Here is a 17,122-nt window from a genome sequence, read left to right as displayed (position 1 = left end):
CTGGGCGGTCCAGCTTCTCACTGGAATTGCACAGCACACTGTTTGGGCTTTGTTGTGGTTACCGTTCTTTCCGGTTACCTTGTTGCGGTCATTGTGGGTGCCATTTTCTTGCTGCTTCCTCCTTTAGTTCATATAAACCATCCTATGCTTCTTTGAAGTCCTCAGATTTGACATTTCTTAGTATCCTATTACTATAACCCAATGGGGGCAGCTAGGTGGCGCCATAGTACACGGAGCGCCAGACCTGGAATTGGGAAGACTCATCTTCATGAGTTCAAATCTGGCCTCAGACACTTACTAGCTGTGCGACCCTGAGCAAGTCACTTAACCCTGTTTGCCTCAGTTTCTTCATCTGTAAAATGAATCTGGAGAAGGAAGTGGCAAACCACTCCAGTATCACTGCCAAGAAAATCCCATTCAATTTCATTCACTCATCAAGCATCCATAAAGTACCTACTGTATGCCTGTGCCCAGAGGTAGCTTTGAGGTTGTGTCCTGCCTGTGTCTTACTACCTGTTTGTCAAGTCCCTTAGGTTCTTTGGACCTCAGTTTCCTTAACTGCAAAATGAGAGGCTTAGCCTAGATGACCTCTCAGGCCCCCTCTAGCTTTAGATTTCTGATTGTTTATGGTGGGGGCTCTGGAAAGAGTCATTTGGAGCCAGAGGATCTGAGTTCAAGTCTTGCTCAGTCACTCACTGACTCTGTGACCTTGGCCACATTGCCTAATCCAAGGCAGGGAACTGTGGCCTTCTAGGTCCTCGGGTGCGGTCTTTTGACTGAGTCCAAGTTTTACAGACTAAATCCTTTTATTAAGGGGATTTGTTCTGTGAAGTTTGGATTCAGTCAAAGGGCAGCAAATCCAGAATCTCTGGGCCCATGTTCTTTGTCTATAAAGGAAAGGGGTTGGAATCGATGACACCTGAGGGCCCTCCTACCTCTGTGATCACTTTATAAATCCCCTGTGGAATGAACGACCTTATAAATAATGGAACATGAACTGAAATCACTTTCTCTAAGGAGAGGGATAGGGACACAACATTGGCACAGGGAACTCCCAGGGGAGGAAAGTCTTTCCACCAATGCAAGCCAGCACTTTCTCTGCAACTCACAGCCTTAGAGATTTGCCTAGTAGCAGGACCCTGATAGGCCCTCAGGGAGCTTCCATTCCACTGAAGGATGAGTCCAATGCAAAGGAAGGGCGATGGGGGCAGTATTCCAGGACAGTTTGGGGAGGTGGAGACCTAACAGCTGAGGCTGGGGTGAGATCAGGAGCTGAGCCTTGAATGCAGAGAAAGAGTCTGAAGGTAAGAGAAAAAAGCCAGCTCTGATGTCTGCCCAGGGCATGGAGGTGACTCTGGGTTTTCCAGGGTGATGTCAGTGAGGCCCAAACTCTGCTGGGTTCTGCCTGACTGGAAATGCTTTTAGCATCTGCTTTCTGTCTCTCTCTCTTTCTCTCTCTCTCCCTCTCCTCTCTTTCTATCTCTCCCTCTCTCCTCTCTCTCTCTCCTTCTCTCTCTCTCTCTCTCTCTCTCTCTTTTTCTCTCTCCTTCTATCTCTTTCTCCCATCTGCTCTTTCTCCTATCTGCTCCCATCGTCATCTAATTATGGACAGCTTATCCTTGGGTGATGGATTCTTTGGCGAGGGCGATGCCCGAAGCAAAGAAAAATTCAGAATGGCCCTTGGTGCTGTGTCCGCAGCATAGATAGATTGGATCATAGAATCCGAGACTTGGAAGGTATCCGAGAGGTCATCCCTTCTAACCCCCGCATTTTACAGTTGAGGAAACTGAGGCCCAGAGAATCCAAGTGACTTGACCAAGAAGTATAATAAGACACAGGAAGGATATGACCTCTGAGCAAATGGCACACAGTAGGTGCTTTATAAATGCTTGATGACGGAATCAAACGGAATGAGCTTGGTTCATCCTTTTTTCATACATTTTGGCGACTGGAGTCAGGGAACCTTACAAGGAAGGAGGAACCAAGTGAATCCGCGCCTCATGGAAGTGATTTCTCTAAATGGTTTGCCCTTTTCAAACATGTTGACTGCCAATTCCTTTGCTCTTCCTCTAAGAAAGAAAAGAGAAGGCTTCTCCCCTTGCAATGCCGGGGGACGCTGCCAGATCTCAGGGCGAAGTTGTGGGGCCGGAGGAGTTCTCGCGGGCCCCCTTTCCTATATGCTGACGGCTGTTCCCTGCAGCAGACCTCTTGTCGGGAGGCAGTTTCTTGGAATGGAAATCCCTGGACCGGCGTCTCCAGCCTGGCTCCCCTGCCTTGGGCTCTCTCCTTTCCCTTCTCGTAGAGAGCCAGCCTGACGATTTCATTATTCAGCTGTTGCGGGGGCCTCCTGTTTATTCCTCTTCTCAAATCCTAATCCTCAATTTGAGCCAGCCGCCTTGGTTGCTATGGAAATGATTATTTTGTGGCAAACAGAGGATTGTGACCTTAGGTGAGGAATCAACTGGGGGAGCGAGGGATTCTGGGAAAGGCATCCCCGTGCTCCCCTTTCTGCCCTTTCAGTATATTTCTTATGAATACGGAGATGCTCACGTAGCATTCTGTACCCAAAGGAGCTTGGGTCTAAATTCTAACTATGTTTTTGAAAGGTTTCTCACAAAGTAATGATATCTCTTTCTTGGAAGTTCAAAGGATTACTGAGTTTGAGCTGAAGGGCGCTAACAGGTGGTCTAGTCCAATGAGCCAATTTTACCGGTGAGGAAACTGGGGCCCAAAGAGATGAAGGGGTGACTTTTTTTTGTTCAAGGTCACAGAGGTAGTGTGGCTGAGCCAGGATTCAAACCTGGGTCCCTTGGCACCAAATTCATTTTCAGGGATGTCATGCCATTTGTAGAGTAACTGGAGGCCTGCACAGATCTAAGGGATTGGAAACTGGGCAGGAAAACACGTCTCTCTCTCTCTCTTTCTCTCTCTCTTTCTCCAGCCTTCTCCTTCTCTCTCCCCTTCTGTCTCTCTCTCTTTCTCTCTCTCTCCCCCTCCTCTCGTTCTCTCTCTCCCTCTCCCCTCTCTCTCTCCTTCTCTCTCTCTCTCTTTCTCTCTCTCCTTCTATCTCTTTCTCCCATTCTCTTCTTCAGGATGCCTCTGCCTTATTAGGCTTCCTTGTCTTCTCTTCTAATCTATCAATCCTCTTGTTCATCTTTCTTTAATTCTTCTTTAAAACCTCAAGTCTTCCTCTAATTCTCTTACTAGTTTCTCAGTCACCTAGGAATTCATGTGGTAGTTTTGTTTTAATTTCTGGGGTCCTATTGGTGTAATTACAGAATCACTTCTCCCTTCCGGAAATGTGACCTCACTTTCTTTTATCCCATAGAATTTATTCATTGTATTAGAGCCTGTCTTTATTTATTTCATTAAGCTATGTGATTATCTGTGAGCTTTTTCTTGCACAGATTTTTTCCCTTTTTTTGGTGGTTACTTTAGTTAGCACATTTCTTGCTATTTCGAGATGATGAAAGGGAATCTTAGACATGATTCCGCCATCTTGCTGAAAGTCTTCATGGAATTAATTTATATGCAGGAGATTCTGCTTATTTGAGTTATTCATGAGTTACAATAGCTATAAGCTCTCATTTTCCTGATAGAATAAATCTTCATTAATTCACAATTTGTGGCAATTCTGATAAGAAGGTGAGTGGCCTCTTGTTACCACAGTCAGAGAGGCAGGACGGTCCAGCTTGGAGAGCTTCACAGTGCCAGGTGCTGCTACCAGTAGCTTTCATGAGGATTGAGCCTGACACTCACTCTGAGGATGCTTGTAGGTAGCATATAAAAGCAATGACGGCAGAGTCTAGTCTAGGACCTTCTACCATTGCCATAATACTAATTATGTTGGGAAGGGGGTAGGCAAGACCTTTAAGAAGAGACCAAGTGAGCTTAGGACCAGTTGGCAGGGTTCCCTTCTTCAAGTAATATATAGGTCTCACGGACATTCTGTGATAATGCTAGATGATTGTCAGGAAGACCAGAAGAAGAGATGAGCTTGGAATTGGGAGGAGATGGATAGTCAAGAAAGTCATGGGTCCACGTAACTGGAAATGGGAGCTTTGTAGGGTTGTTGAGACCAAGCACATCATGGCCTGGGCTTCGGGCACCCTTGATTATTGGGTTTATAGATGTATGTGTTTCCAGTGTCAAGGATGCTGACAAGAAGGAAGACCAGCACGGCAAAGGACTTTAAGAACATAGGATGTGAGTCCTGGCTGAAGGAGTTAGTGGGGTTTAGCTGGAAGGAGGAAAGAAGGAAGGAAAGAAGCCTTTGTGAAGGAAGTAAGCATACTAAGTATTTCTAGGCACTGGGCCCAGTGTTTAGCTGGGGAAGGTTTTGTTTTTGTTTTTGTTTTTGTTTGTTCGAGGAAGGCAGCATGACAGCTATCTGCAAGTATCTAAAGATATTTCTATTCCATGGAGATGAGGCTGAGTTTGTTCTACCTGATACCTAGGAACGTTGAGATGAAGGTAAGGATGGTAACATGGAAGGAGGACAGGAGTCTGAACCCTATCCCTGATACTACCTGTATGACTGGGTAATCTCATAATCGCCCTGTGCCTCAGTTTCCTCACCTGAAAAACCAGGGGGTTGGGTTAGATGGCCTGAGGTCCTTCTAGCTCTAGAACCATCTGTGATCTTGAGTTAAAAAGAAGCCAGGTGAGGCTTGCCATGAGGGAGAACACTCCTGCCAGTCATTCTTGCCCATGCCAAAGTGGGATGGTCTGTCTACTCCAGGAGGTGGTGGCTTCCCCTTCACCGGGATCTTCAGGCAGGGGCTGGAGAGCCGCTCGTTGGATATGTGGCCTAGAGAGTCTTGTTCAAAGGCAGATTGGGCGGGGTAGCCTCTGAGGCCCTGTCCAGTTCTGTGACCCTGTGGCTGGGTGAAGGGAGGAGGGCACTGGAAGGGGGCCAGGAAAGGTGAGCTGAAGACTTCAGCCCAGCCACAAGGGGCCCACCATGTCTTCAGTGCGGGGAATGTGGCCATCTTGACCAACAGGGCAGGCCGTATCCCCCCATCTTCAGTGGAGGCTGAGAATGGGACCTCTCATTACACAGTCACTTGAGTTGAGTCCTGACACCAAGTCTAGTGACCACCCTGGCAAGCCCTTTCAACTCTGGCCTGCATCGTGGGGGAGGACCGATAGGAGAAGGCAATCGGCAGGCTCCTGGATGCACAAGGGAGGGGTGGGAGTGATTGGAGTCGCTGACCTTTAAGCTAAGAGTAAGATGTTCTAGAAATGAGAGGAGAGCCATGCCTGGTCTGACGGCTGTTTCTGGGGAAGCAGATGGGACCAGCCCTGCACCAAATGCCAGTGGACAGAAGAAGGCAGCCATCCCCTCTCCATGATGGGGAGGAGGGAAATAGCACTCTGAAAGAGGAATTCCATGAGCCCAATCAGGGAGGCCGGGCATTGGAGCTGCCAGGGGGGAGGCAGGACCTGCTGCCAATCGTTTTAATGAGGGCCCAGCCTTGCTGCCTGTAGGCAGCATTGAAAAGCAGAGAGAGCACTGTTGTCCTGAGCTGGACCTCATCCCGTGGTCGAGCTGACTGTGCTGGAAGGAGGAAAGGCAGGAAAGCCAGGTAAGGCCTCCTCATGGCAGAGCAGGGCAGGGCTGGGGATGCAAAGGGCTCCCTCTGGGTCCTGCTCTTCTGTGTCCCTGGAAAATTGTTGTTCAGTCCAACTCCTTGTCACCTCATGAACACAGCACACCAGGCCTGCCTCTCCTTCACAGTCTCTCAAAGTCCGTCCAAGCTCATGTTCACTCATTCCATGACGCTCTATCCATCGCATGCTCAGTCGTCCCCTTTTCCTTTTGCCTTCCACCTTTCCTAACATCAGGCACGTTAGTCAATCAATAAACATTTATTAAGCACTTGCAAAGTTCCAGGGACTGCGACCTTGGATACTGAGCTGTGCCGGAAGCTTCCTGAGGTCTCAGGTGCCCAGTGAACCAAATGGCTTGGGCAGGGATTCCTGGGGTCATCTCAGTCAGTGGCAGCTGCATCCTTGACATGGCCTGAGCCTTTGTATATTCTCCTGGGCTTGCAGAGACCCAGAAATTGCTAAGAGCGTATTTCATCCACAGAGATACTAATTGGGATATTTATTTAATTATAAAAATTAGGATATATGTCAACGAGTCAACAAGTGTTTATTAAATGCCTACTATGTGCTAGCCACTTATCTAAAGCAAAAACAAAGCCCCTGACCTCAAGAGGCTCACAGTCTAATGGAGGAAGCAGCGTGTAAGCAACCATGTACAAATATATTGAGAAAATCAATTGGAAATAATCTCAGGGGGATTACGAATTTTAAATATTCTTTATCTTGTTTTATGAGTTAGGGCTAAGGACTGCACCTGGGATGATATTGAGGAAGCTCCCTCACCCAATTCAGGTGGACATCTTCTCATCTTAGAGTTACCTAAAGCACCTGAAGTGGGTGACTGGTCCAGGATCATCTAGCGCGTGTCAAAGGAGGGCCTTGAACCCAGGTCCAGGCCAGCTCTCTGTGCACAACGCCATGATCACCTCTACCTTCTGTCTTTGTTGCTTTCATACCATATCCCCACAAGATGTTGACAATGCTTTTGCTTGTGATGTTGGATATCTCTGGCGCTAAAACCAGGTTCACATTCTTCCTTTGAAGAGGTAGAAATTCCAAATAAATACAGATGGTCAGGCCATAAACTTAATTAAAAATCCTGCTTTAGTGGATGTTACATTAAATACAGCTATTATGCCAAGAGAAATACACAAGAAATCCATTCAGCAGGCACATCCTGGTGCTCCGACGTAGTACGGAGAACAGACTGGAGAGACGTGTGTTTGTGTTGGAGGAAGCATGTGGGCGCACATCTATTTCTCCCTTTTCTTGGCTTGGCTGCCATCTTCCTAATGTTTTGACCAAAAAAAGATGGGTTTTAATTAAAATCTGGGGCCAGCCAGCTGTACATCTGCTCACTTGTCTTTTCTATCCTGCCTAGTCCTCCTTTAGACGCTCTGAAATGCTGCTTATGGCATGATGGATTCCTCCCCTTGTCTGCAGATGGCAGCCAATTGCTCTGACCTCTGTCTCGATATTTATGCCTTAGAAGGAGAAAGGAATCATAACATCTCCAAGAAGGACCCAAATTGTTTCTTCTTTGGTGAAAGCCAGTTTTCTTGATAGAATCAAAGAACTATGAAGGCTTGTAGCACTCTCTGGGCCCAGGCCCCTATCTTAGAGATGAGGAAACTGAGGCCCCGTAAGAGGGAATCGCTCACCCAAGACCTCATGATACTTGTTAATGAAAAATGTGAAATTAGACCTTGGGTTTCTAATTCATTGCCCAGCACTCTTTCTTTTTTTATTTTGACACCTAACACCATCCTTCCCTCCAACCCAAACCAGTTATTTTCTCCAGAGACAAGTCACTGACGTTCCTTGTAACAAAGAAAAAACAGTCAAAGCTGATGGACGCCACAACTTTGTCTGAGAGTGTATGGAATATTCTACACACGTAGGCCCCCACCCTTATTAATTATCTGTTGTTGCATCTTCATTAGTGAAGCAGAAATGTGATGGAACACAATGAAACTTCGGGGGAATAAAGATCTATTTTCATAGTTATTTAACAAAGTCCTGGTCCTGAATGTCAGCTGTGCCCCCTCGACCAAATCACCTCTACTTTCTGGCCCTGTTTCCTCATCTCTAGAATAAGACAGTTGGACCAAAACACATTTTGATAGATTAGATGTCACTCTTGCTTGGCCCTAGAGGGCAGAACTGGCAGCAGGAAGATGACATTGCAGAGACAAATTCTACTTTGTATTTCCTAGTGAATTCCTAGTAAAAAAAAATTCCAAGAGCAGCTAGGGGGCACCATAGTGCACAGAGCACCAGGTCTGGAGTCAGGAAGACTCCTCTTCCTGAGTTCAAATCTGACCTCAGACACTTACTAGCCGGGTGACCCTGGGCAAGTCACTTCACCCTGTCTGCCTCAGTTTCCTCACCTATAAAATGAGCTGGAGAAGGAAATAGCAAAACCCAGTATCTTTGCCAAGAAAACCCCAAAATGGGGTCACCGAGAGTCGAACATGACTGAAATGATAGGAAAGAAACAGAACCATCCCACAGTGGAGTGGGCTAACTAGGGAGATAGTGGGTTCTTTCCCACTGGAAGCTTTCAAGCCCGGGTTGGATGATCACTTCTTGAGGCCTGTGTAGAAAGAAGCTTTGTCTCATCCTTGGGGTTGACTTATTGGTTTGTTGTGGTTTGGGGAGTTCTAGGAGTCCTAGGCTTAACTTATCTGTCAATAGTAGAACTAATCTCACCGAGTTGTCTTAAGGAATAAATGATATAATGTAAAGTTCTTTGTAAACTTTGAGGGGTTACATGAAGGTCATCCAAAATTAGGGGATTATGGGGAGTGTGGAGTAGTTGACAGAGAGCTGGCTTCAGGGTCAGGAAGCCCTGGGTTTGAGAGTTGCCTCTGACCCAAACTGGCTGTGTCCAGTCCCATCCTATTGATAAGTTAGCGCCTCATTAGTAGGCAGTGTACCATATAGCATCCTAAGTCCTGTACAAATAACTACACGATGTTTTTGAATTTGGATTGGGTGAAAACATCCACTTAGAAACTTTGCCTTGCTCATTTCAGTGTGGTTAAGCTTACAACTTTTCTTTTTTTAGCCCTTTAAAATTTTTTTTATTAAATTTTCAAAATTCATGAGTTCAGAGAGGATATGTCAGAAATGGACATCCTATTCATGGGCAATTTTGGTTAAATAATATTGTTGTTCATCTTTTGTTTTTGAAGAGGACCAATGACATCACACAATGATGACTTGCCTGTGAATTTAAGTGAGGCACAGCTCTGCAAAGTTGTCAGCCTCACTATAACTAGTATATACACACATATATACAGATATATGGGTATATATACAGATATATGGATGTGTATACAGACATGTGGATGTGTATACAGATATATGGGTGTGTATACAGATGTGGATGTGTATACAGATGTGGGTGTGTATACAGATGTGGGTGTGTATACAGATGGGTGTATTCAGTTATATCTCTTATCTGGCCTTAGGGTTTGTAAAGCACTTTTTAGGCATTCTTATTTGATCTTTCCAACAATGCTATTATCTGAATTTACAGTTGAAGACACTGGGACTCCAGAAGGGAAAGGACTTTCCCAAGGTCACACAGCCAGGGCTTCAACCTGGGTCTTCCAGGCTCTAGGTCTGTACTCCTCTCAACCACTGATCCTTAAATAGCGTGTGTGAATGCATACAATACATAACTCCTGTGAATGTGAAAATATTGACTGTGTAACTAGTGGATTTACATCCTGGTTTTGTTGCTATTTAAAGCAGGAAATGGGTTTTAAGAAACATGCAGCAGCTAATGTCAGCTGGGAAACATCCCACAGCCAGCATCGCAAGTGAAGTCATTCTTTGGCAAGTTGGGTCTACACCAACAGGCCAAAAGAAAAAAACAGCCGGGCCAAAAAAACCCCCAATTCCTTGATGGTGATTTGTTAAGTCTTTCAGACACATGGTCCAGCACTTATCCAACTGGAAACTCCTTTCTTTTCTATTTTGGAGCCTGGAGAGCCCTGGCACTGCCTCCGGAGGTGGCTGTCCAGTTCATTCGCTGCTGATCTCTGCCAGCTGTCAGAGATGAGGCTGGACAAGAGAGATGCAGCAGTCCCGTAGAGAGAGAGAGAGACTTGGTTATTATCTGATCAGGATTCAAACTCGGGTCTTCTGACTTACTCTTAGCATGATAGGGCTAGAGAAAGACAACCATGTAGTCCAAACCCCATTTTATAGGGGAGAAAACTGAGGCACAGAGAGGTTAATGATTTTCCCAAGGTCACACAGGTAGTAAGCATCAGAGTTGGGAGCTGAATTCAGGTTCCGGCCTGGGAAGAATGTCTTTAGTAATGTCATCTGAATTCCTGCTCTCCAAGAAAAGAGAAAGCAAGATTCCCTCTAGAATAGAAAATGCCGGCAGCAGAGCGCCGTGGAGAGAGCCCTAGCTCTAGAGGAGGAGGAACTGAGTTCAAATCTTGACACTGCCTCTTGTTCATTGTATAAGCCTGAATAAGTCACTACCCTCTGAGCCTCAGTCATCTTTAAAATGAGAGGGACGGACTGGGTCAGCAGTGTCCAATTCAATGAACTGGGCCATCTGTAAGGGTCCCCGACAGCAGCAGATTGACTTAGAAAACCACAAATTAACATTATCTATGTCGCATTGCATTTTTATTTATTTTGTGAAATGCTTGCCATTTCCATTTTGATCTGGTTTAGCCCAACTTGGGAGTGTTGGGCCTGGCAGAGGGGCAGGCTGGCTTGATAGCTCTGGGCTAGATGATCTCGTCTTGAGCCACAGAAGCCTAAAATCCGGAGAGAATTCCAGCTCTATTGTGTCTGCTGCATGACCTTCGGGATGGTCCCTTTCCCTGTCTGGGCCTCAGTTTTGTCATCTGTAAAATGCAGCAATAGGGACCGGTGATCTCTATGTCCTCTCCAGCTCTAAATCTTGTGATTCCTCCCCTTAATTTCTTCATTCACTCAACAAGCATTTATCGAATACCCGTGGACTGAAAGAACCTAGAGGGGCCATCCCTTGGAGCATATGCGGCTATTTTTGTCTTAGTTTTAGTAGACCACAGCTCTGCAGCCAGCTCCTAGAGGGCTGGGGGTTTGCAATTGCAGATAACAAAGGGCCCCCAAATTGACTGATGACTCAGAAGAGTTGATGTCTCAGTGGAACTTAAAAAAAAAAAGATGGTTTCTGTCTGGACCCTCTCAGTTTCAGTTCTGCAGGTGGCACCGTGTGGGTTTAATGAGAAGTAAAGAATGACAGCCCCAGAGTCACTTATGCTAGGTGGGCTCACAGTGAAGGCCCTCCCTGCTTCTGCCCTCCTTTCTCGCCTGATCTTGGGGGAAGGAACATCCCATGGTAGAGGTGCTCAGGATTGACCAAGAACCCTGGGAGTTGCAGATGAGAATGTCCTGGGAATCCTGCAAGGCAGCACCTGCAATGTCCCCCTGAGTGGCAGTGGTTAATGAGGGTGACCCTTCTGTATGGGGGGGTAGTCAGCCATGGAAATGAAGGCAAGCTTAGCTGTTTGATGAGACATGCCCAACACAGGAAATTATTAATGAGCAGTACTGCAAAACTGCTTTATCCTCTGATGAGACAGAAATATTAGCCTCCCCACTCACTGTAACTATAGTTAGAAGCTTAGTTGTTGAATTCTGTTCTAATCATTTCGTTAACTCATGCTATGATTTTCTTGTGCTTAGCATTTTTTTTCTTTTGTAGGAATAAACTACTTGTCCGATGTTTATACAATGGACACCTAATTTAAGCCCCTTCTTTGGGGAACCCCCTTAGACTTGTGACTCATAACCAATACTATAACCCTTGGGATGCTGAATAGGGTTTGTTAATAATCCAATGAGTATGGGGATCCTAATCCCCCTAATTGGAGGTCAGGCTTCCCTAAGACTGAACCAGGTACAAGCTGTAATAGCTAGGTATACAACATGAAGGGGCAAATGCTCTGATCCCCCATGGGCTCCCCACTGATGGTTCAGTAAGCATTTATTGAGCACCTATCAGCCACACTACACTAGGCATTGAAAGCCATTGACAACAGTGGGACAATCCAGAACCCGGCCGAGGTATGGGCCACGCCTACCTTCCAGTGTTCTCTAAATGAGGGCTGGCCACATGTTAGGTTACAGAAACCAAGATGAGGGTCCCTTGCTGGTAGTGTGGAGGTGAGGGGGCAGGAGGATATTGGTTCTGGGGTACCTCCTATGGGCTTTGCTTCTGCATAAGCGCCAACGTGCTTATAGGGCTCTAGTAGTGGTTATATGCATGGTAGAGGATGTAGCCCCTGTCCTCATTTATGACCTAAAAAGACTTCCCTGGAAATGTGGGGAAGAATTCTTTTTGTAAAACCCATTTAAAGAGGTTTCTAAAATGTTATTTGGACGGGTTCTCATTTTAATGTTTATAAAAGTAAACTCCTAAGATGTGGAGTAGTTGAGTGGCAGCTAGGTGGCGCCATAGTGCATAGAACGCCAGCCCTAGAGTTGAGAAGACTCATCTTCCTGAGTTCAAATCTGGCCTCAAATACTTCCTAACTGTGTGACCCTAGCCAAGTCACTTAACCCTATTTGCCTCAGTTTCCTCATCTGTAAAATGAGCTGGAGAAGGAAATGGCAGACCACTCCAGGATCTTTGCCAAGTGGGATTGTGAAGGGTCAGACTCGACTAGTTGACTAAACAACAATGAAATAGAATAGTTGAGGAATTGAATTTTTAAACGGCATAGATTTCCAACTAGAATGTCCAGATCAACGCTCAAATAAGAATATCACTTTTCAGGCCTAGCCTCCTTTTTGAGAGACGGTATGACTCGGTGAATAGTGGGCTAGATTCAAGTCTCACCTTTGATACCCGCTGGCTCTGTGACTCTGGGCAATCTTGATCATTGTGCCCCAGGCAACCCCTAAGATAGGGATTTCTTGGTTTCTGTACACTTCAAATAAAAAATCCTATTTTGTTTGTTAAATGAGGTTTTGTCGAAGTATGGATAAAATCCATTGAAATCAGCAAATGTTTACTTCATGCCCAATGGCGGCTTGGTAGGGCTGACTCTGTTGTCTCCCCTATGGATCTGAGACTGTCCCCTCTTTTACTCCTCTGTTCCACCTGGTCCCCAGATTTTGTACCTGGAAGCAACTCTATCTTTGCCATCTGTGGCTGTCCTCCTTCATATTGCCTTAGGGGAGCTGGGGAATGGGTGGTTTTAGCTCCTTTGGATGTAAATTCTCTTGACTAACACTTTCCATCCAGTTGCCACGGTAACTTCCGGTGGAGATCTATCGAGATGTTAACCCCCAAATCTGACTAGCTGATAACTTCCAGGCAGAGGTACTGATTTGAGGATGTTCTGAATGAGACCCAGGGCTATTATTCTCCTACATATTGGCTTCTGGGATTGGGAAACCTCTCCAGGTGGTCATGGAGTCCATCAGCATTCTACGCATAGAATCCCTAACTTCTTTTCTTTTCCATTTTGCCTCCTCTTTGACCTAGGAGCTGAGCTGCACAAATGCAAACATTGCTCCTTGTTCTATGGTTTTGTACTGGCCATTTGCAGTTTTTTGTTTTTTAAAAACTTTTCCCTTCTGACACCTTTAGGTCCAAACTGAATTATTCGTTTCTTTGAACAGATTTTTTCCAGTTGACCTAATGACCAAGAATTGTTATTGTTCTATTATATATCTCTCCTAAACCTACATTGCAGCTACGTCCCCTGCCTTCTGTTTGGCAGTTAAGATTCGACATCCTAATATGCCCAGGGAGAGTCTAGCTCATTAGAGCAAGGAAGGCCTTTGATGTCCCAGAAAGAACTGAGGTGGTCAGCCCCATCACACATCCTAACTCTGCCCTTGACTTATCTAACTCATCGAGGGGGTTTTTCATCTTGCAGGTGGGCGCAGTTTGGAGACTGATGACTTTTCCTTTCTGTGAAGAGCTTAAAAAATTGAGGAAAGATCATAGATGTAGAGTTGAAAAGGACCCCAAAGGCCATGGAGTCTGTCCCTCAGCTCACGTGTGCATCGTTCCAGCGGAGGCCCTGGAGTTTTATGGAGCTACAGAGAGCTCATTTAGCCCAATCCTGTCTGTTTAAAGATGAGGAAACTGAGGCCCGGGGGAAAATGACTCGCCCAGGGTCAATGCCAGAGGCAGGATTTGAGCACAGATTCTCTGATTTTGTAGTCTGTGATCTGTCACTTGGGTGCATAACTTTCCTAACAATCGCCTTCCTTGGGGAAAGACTTTTGTCAGAGCAGTTTTGTCTCGAATCAGATGAGAATCATTGCCTCTGTCTTCCCATGTTCTTCTCAGGATGGGAAATTATTCATAAGCTCAGGAAATGTGTCCTTGAAAGCACCTCTTTTCCCAGCCTTTCTTTGGCTGAATTTTGTAACCTAGCAGAAGTTTGTTGCAAGTTTTATTTTTCCTTTTTTTGGAAGGGGGTGCAGGGAGGGGTACTCTATTTGTTCCCAGAGAGCTTTCCTCTGACCATCTTTTGGAAAACCATTCCAGATGAACATGTGGAGCTGAGCCAGGGAAACTTAAGGAATAGCCCCAGGAAGTGACCTTAGGAAAATAGTCCAAAGGGCTGGCTGATTGTTTATGAGCAGCAAATGGGCTCCAGATTTTTGTGAGGAGCGCACTATTGTCTCTGGAATGATGCCCCCTGGCCTCATCTTCTCCCAGAGCAGCTTGGGCTTGACTGTATCAAACTCCTGCCCCTCCACTGCAGTGACACCAAGATTCCCGGCCTTGTCTCACCCCTCCAGCCCCCAAGGCAACTTCTTTTACTACGAGTAAGTCACCACTATAGCACAACAGACGGCTGATGTCGCTGGAATATGGTTTTCTTTCCAGTTCAGAGCAAACAGGCTTTGGAAATGGCTGCTGTAGTTAAATATACTCATGGGTCCAACTGGCCACCTTCAAATGGAAGAGCGTGGGGGTGGGGAAGAAATTATGTCAGTATCTAGTCCGTGTGTGACATGCAAATACAGGTACTTTATAGAAAGCTGGAGAAGACCTCGGTGTCATCAAATCCAATCCTCACCTGAATGAGGACTTCCTTTATAACCTCACCACCCACTGGTCACCTAGCTTTAGCCTGAAGACCTCTAGTGATGGAGAACGTATTGCTTCCCAAGTCACCTCCTTTTACTTTGGAACTTAATTGATGGGAAGATTTTTATCTCTGTCTTCCATCCATTGTCTCTGTTCTGCCCCTCAAGGGCCAAACAGAGGCGGTCTAATGGCTCTTCCAAATAACCACCATCCAAATGCTTGACAACAACCGTAGGGTCCATCCTCTCTGCACCACCCAAGGCCTCTTCATTTTCAGGGTGAGCCTTCAAGGAAGCCTCACATGGCATGGTCCTATGACTCCTCCCATTTCTCGTTCCCTGGTTGCAGGGATGATCTCGGCTTGGGACAGTGAGAAGGGGTTGAGATTTGGAGTCCAAAGGTCTGAGTGCAAACTGTAACTGCTTTTTGCCACTTGTGTAGCCTCTCTGGGGTGCAGTTTCTTCATCTGTAAAAATGATGGATTTGGGGGTCAACTAGGTGACGCAGTGGATAGAGCACTGGCCTTGAAGTCAGGAGGACCAGAGTTCAAATCCGACCTCAGTCCAAAACACCTGACACTTATTAGCCGTGTGACCCTGGGCAAGTCACTTAACCTCAATTGCCTAAAAATAAATAAATAAATACACTACAATACAAAAAAAAAAATGATGGATTTGGAATAGCTGACCTCTGAGGGCCTTGCCAGGATCCCATTGCCCAGTGATTGAAAACACAGAAACATGGCTCAAAGACACACACACACACACACACAAACTGAACCAAAATAACAAAAAAAAGCAAAAGTAAATATTTTCTAAGAATTTACAACAAAATAGAACTTTCTTCCTGAACTGTAACTATGAAGTCTTTAGTAAATGTTTCAAGTAATTGGGCACAATAGACCAGCATCACACAATTCATTCTTTGCCTTATAGAAACTAAAATGAATTCAAAAGATTATTCATTTTCTTGTTTCCCTCTGCATTCTGTCATTTTGTGAAATAGTAGCTAAATTCTGTTATAGTTATATATGGGGCCACTAGGTGGTGCCATAGTGGGTAGAGCACCTGGCCTGAAGTTAGGAAGATTCACGTTCATGAATTCATATCTGACCTCAGACATTTAGTAGCTGTGTGACCCTGAGCAAGTCACTTAACCCTGTTTGCCTCAGTTTCCTCATCTGTCAAATGAGCTAGAGAAGGAAATGGCAAACTGCTCCAGTATCTCTGCTAAGAAAACCCAAAATGGGGTCATGAAGAGTCAGACATGGCTGAAATTCTGAACAACAGAATTGAGATAGTGATTGTACCCATGATTTCATGGATTCAGAGAACTTCTAGATAAAGAAGCGTCCTCTATCAATGAAAGGGTTACAGCCTTAGAGAGTTGCCTAGAAATTAAAATTAAGTGACTTGCCCAAGGTCACATGGCCAGCATGTCTTAGAGACAAGACTTGACCCCATGCATTCCTGGCTTTTGACACCAGCTATTAGGCACTGTACTACGCTATCTATTCTAGCATATCTATACATGTGACGTATGGCCCATGAGCCTAAACCTGTCTTGGCCACCTGAACACTGGCAGTCAAGATTTGCCCAAGTACGTGGAAAAACGTTGTTGTGGTCTTGAAGGGTGGGCTAGGAGGGCAGAACATTAAGTACCATTGAGTTGAACACATAGGTTCAAGAACAACTTTCAATGAAAGTCTTGCAATACAAAACCTCAATGAAGGTGTGGATTTTTATTTGCCATCTAATTATTTTATTTTTAAAAGCAGATTATTTTTGTTTTTTCAATTAACAAGCAACTTAAAATTAATCCGCCCTCCCATTACTCCCTCCTGCCATGAACAAAAAACCCCGAAAAATAAAGTCGTCACTATATAGCTGCAGAATACAGCAAGACAAATTCCTACGTCAGCTGTGTTTAATATATGCATGTGGCATATTCATATATAGTATATGTGCCATATATTGTTTTATATACATACATAGAGAGCATTTGTATGTATTTATAAAATACATAGATGCGTGAATTATGCAATTATGTATATATTTGTTGCTATTCTATTGTTTCAGTTGTGGCCTACTTGTCTTCCTCTGGAACTTCTCAATACCCTTCCTAAAATATCGTGTTCAGAATTGCCCATGTTTCTCCTCTTGTGGTCTGGCCAAAACCTAGTACGGCAGGAAGGATGTTACCTCTCTCTGTCCTGAACACTAGGCCTCTGACAGTGGCCTAGCATTGCGTTAACTTTCCTACTCTTAATTCATAATAAGCTTGGAATCTACTAAACTCCCCAAAGCTTTTTCAAAGTGATTGCATTCTTGGCCCCCTTCTTCTTCTTCTTCCTCTTCCTCTTCCTCTTCCTCTTCCTCTTCCTCTTCTTCTTCTTCTTCTTCTTCTTCTTCTTCTTCTTCTTCTTCTTC

Source organism: Vombatus ursinus, unplaced genomic scaffold, assembly GCF_900497805.2.
Source record: "Vombatus ursinus unplaced genomic scaffold, bare-nosed wombat genome assembly UNPS02014799.1, whole genome shotgun sequence".
Lineage (NCBI taxonomy): Eukaryota > Metazoa > Chordata > Mammalia > Diprotodontia > Vombatidae > Vombatus > Vombatus ursinus.
Note: the sequence above shows the minus strand (reverse complement) of the source record.